The sequence below is a fragment of the Lepus europaeus genome, chromosome 3, assembly GCF_033115175.1.
Source record: "Lepus europaeus isolate LE1 chromosome 3, mLepTim1.pri, whole genome shotgun sequence".
Lineage (NCBI taxonomy): Eukaryota > Metazoa > Chordata > Mammalia > Lagomorpha > Leporidae > Lepus > Lepus europaeus.
This window is the reverse complement of record NC_084829.1, coordinates 56793651-56797374: the sequence shown is the minus strand read 5'-3', so window position 1 is coordinate 56797374 and position 3724 is coordinate 56793651. Positions and strand designations below refer to the sequence as shown.

Genomic DNA, 3724 nt, shown 5'->3' with positions numbered 1-3724 from the left:
AAGAAGGGCAACCGGGATAGAATCCGGCGCCCCGACCGGGACTAGAACTCGGTGTGCCGGCGCCGCAAGGCGGAGGATTAGCCTGTTAAGCCACGGCGCCGGCCCCGGAGCTTTATTTTCAATAGCCCCTGTCTGTGGGTGCCGCCTGGAGCATGTGGGTCATGTCACCTGCGCCCAAACTTCTGCAGATCACAGACAGTCTAATGGCTATACAGAAGGTTGGGGCCAAGGCCACCAGGAGCCTTAGAAGGCCGGGGGAAGGCTAGGAGAGCTCGAAGCTAGTGCCCATGCTGATAGCCTAACGCGGCTTCTCCCCGAGCAGGCTCTTGCCCTAGTTGGATAGCTTGAGCAGGTTGAAGCAGGTGGAGGCGGTGTGCAGCCTGCCGCCCAGCTCCCCCTTGCGGATGGTGAAGAAGCCCCGGAGGACGCTGCCTAGGATGTCCCCGGTGTCCTGATCATCTGATACTTCCACACAGCAGATGGAGAATGGAGGCCTGAGTGGATGAATCTCAGGAGCAGGGGCCTGGAGCAGCTAGTCACAAACATGGCTCTCATCAGGTGTGAAGTCAGGGGCCAGAATATCCCAGAGCCAGATGCTCATTCTGTGGCTTCCATGAAAACCACCGTAGTACAGCATGTGCTGCTTTAGATCGGACAGATCGATTTCAGCATTGTTGCCAGAGTTAAACCCCGGCAGCTCGGGGGTTGAGAACATTTGGATCCACTTGAGTTTGATGATGGACTGGAAGCTGCTAATGAGGGCAGCTGTCTGGTTTTTAATTTGAGTGTGCATTCGAAAATGAGCCATCAAATGGATGTAGCTACTTTTGTTTTCATTTGTGCCAGGTTTGGTCTTGCCTCCAGGAATCAGCTCAAGACACACAACCTGGCCAATGACATCCTCATCATAAGACAGTGTCAGGCCCAGGTCGGGGATGCCCCCCCATCGTAGCACTTAGGGAGGTGAGGTTTTTATAGAACTCCAAGTCCAGAGAAGGAAGTTCATCCACAGAGCTGTAGCAGACAGTGTGGTGGTGCCCGAGCAGCTGGCTCAGAAGGAAGGAGGCAGAGGGGAAGAGTTGTCCCTTCGTGCCCCTTCGTGCCCAGACCAATCTTAAACACGGAAGAGCGTGTGCTATGCGAGAAGGAGAAATGGGCTGAATGACAGGGTTCTGTGCCATTTCTACCTTCCACTGACCCCTAATTCTTATCTCTGAACCTCAGTTTGTGAAATTGTGAAATGGGATCAGATGGGTTGGGTCAGGTGATTCCTGAGAGCCTTTTTGGTTTTCAAAGATTCATTGTCTTAAACAAGTTTATCTGATTAACATGTAGTAATTGAACATATTAAGGGGCGTAGTGTGATATTTCAACGCATTTTTAACAGTGTCTACTGATCAAATTGGGTTAATCAGCACTTCCATCTCCTTGTCATTACTCGAGGCTTGGAACTGTCAAGCTCCTCTCTTCTAGTTCTCCCTTCCATTAATGATTCTCATTCTCTTTGTATAGTAGAATTACCTAAGGAACTATTTTGTAAACAAAAAATTATTCTGAGGATCAAAAGTACAATTGGTGTTAGGTGGAGCCCGCCCATTCACAGTTTTGTAAACTCTCCTCAAGTGCCTCAGATGCACGCACAAGATTGGGAGCCTGTGATCTATGTGTTTGGCGGGGGAGACTGGTTGATTAGAACCTGCTTGTTTTCAGACAAGGCTGTGGCCTCATGCTGCCCCCTGGTGGTCTGATTTCACTTTAGGCAAATTTCTGTAGCTAATGGTTGGTTTCAAGCTGGGAAGGGAAAAATATAAGTAAAGAAACAGAGAAGAGGAAGAGAAATGAGATGAAAATGACTTGATTTCTGTATGATCCAATTGTTCACAGACTCACAGATATTTCCTCTTTCCACTTTTCCCTATATACATTTTATACTTATGATGAATCAGCGAAGATATGAATCCTGGGGCAGCTGGATCAGCATGAAGCATGACGATATTCCCTCTGGGTCCACAGATGGGGTGCCAAGGGGAATTCAGGAGTGGGGTGAAAGCTTGCAGCAACAAAGCCAAGCAGAACTCTCAATAGAATGGGATAATAGTTTTAAAGTGCTTGGAAATATGAGTACTCAGTGTTAGCTTTATCATTATTTACTAGGCAACTTCACATTGGGCAAAATCATTTTTGTAAGCCTTGGTGATCTCTGCCCACCACTCAGCACCATGCTGAATGCCAAATGTGTCAATATATGCAGTCCTTGTGTCAGGGCCACGGAGTTTTTGTATTTTTTTTTTTTTTTTTTTTGACAGGCAGAGTGGACAGTGTGAGAGAGAGACAGAGAGAAAGGTCTTCCTTTTCCATTGGTTCACCCCCCAATGGCTGCTGCGGCCGGCGCGCTGCGCTGATCCGAAGCCAGGAGCCAGGTGCCTCTCCTGAACTTGGGCCATCCTCCACTGCACTCCCGGGCCACAGCAGAGAGCTGGACAGGAAGAGGGGCAACCGGGACAGAATGTGGCGCCCCAACCGGGACTAGAACTCGGTGTGCCAGTGCCACAGGCTGAGGATTAGCCTATTGATCCGCGGCGCCGGCCAGGGCCATGGAACTTTAACGGATCCCAGCCTCTGCTTACTCCTGTCCACTAGCTATGCAGTAGAGTTACCCCAGCCTGGTGATGTGTCTGCAAAACCTGAAGCGCTCATGTTTTAGAACATACTTTATTATCACCATGTAATCTACATAATATATTACTTACTAGACAAATTTAAATAACAAGTTTCCCTTATAAGCTACCTCTTAATGGTAAGGCTCAAGGAGAGTGGAAGTAAAGGGGTAGGCTACCCAGTGTATGGTGGTCCTCACTCACAGGCAAATGGAGGATTGTGTTTCCATGGGTGAGACTAGGCTGAGCATGTAAAGTTCATGGAAAGTGGAATTAAAATTTACATTTGCTTAGGTACAAAACAAAATTGAACTCAAGCATAGTTCTTTCTAGTTAATTCCAACACAATCTGAAGGCATTTCCAGAGCTTTATTCTAGCTCTACTCTGCCTTCCTTGACTGCCTGTCTCCTCTCTGTGTATCTCCTGGGTGGCCATCCTGCCCAGGTAACTGGAATGCTCTGGCTTCCTGGCTCCTTCATGGCTCACACAACAGAGGAAATCCAGCCATTCCCAGGTGTATCCTGTGACTGCCATGTATTTTTGGTGAAAATTGCTGTGTCCTACTGCATCACCTCCATGTGTTTGCTTGTGCACCAATAGGCTTTTCTTTCACAATCTCTTTTGGATTATCCATTTGGTAAGATTTCCACAAGAAAAGAGTTTGAATGACTAAAAAAATTAAGATTTCTTCTGATTATAAAATTATATTAATTGTAGAAAATTTAGGATATTCTAGGAAGCAGAAGAAAGAAAAGAAAATCATTTGTTAGTCATATTTGAGGGAAATTGTTAGGACTTTGTAGCATATTTCTGTTTGATTTCTATTCATATGCTACAGGCTTACTTTACCAGGATGTGAATGCACTATACAGTCCATTCTAATCTTCCCCTTTTACTGCAGTGTGTTTTCAGCATTTACCCATATTAATTTTTTCTTCCATGTCCTTAGAGCTCTATATTAATTTGACATGTTTGGAATTGTAGATGTGATAGGAATAGTATGATAATGTGGAATATTATAATAATTATAATATTAAGAAATGATCCAAACTTCATGGTTTCATTT

General features: G+C 45.8%; 1 pseudogene; it reads right to left on the bottom strand.

Annotated features, from left to right (window-relative positions):
• Nucleotides 1–262: 262 nt before the first annotated feature.
• On the bottom strand, nt 263–1181 carry LOC133756553 (ubiquitin-protein ligase E3B-like; annotated as a pseudogene).
• Between the last annotated feature and the right edge of the window lie 2543 nt (nt 1182–3724).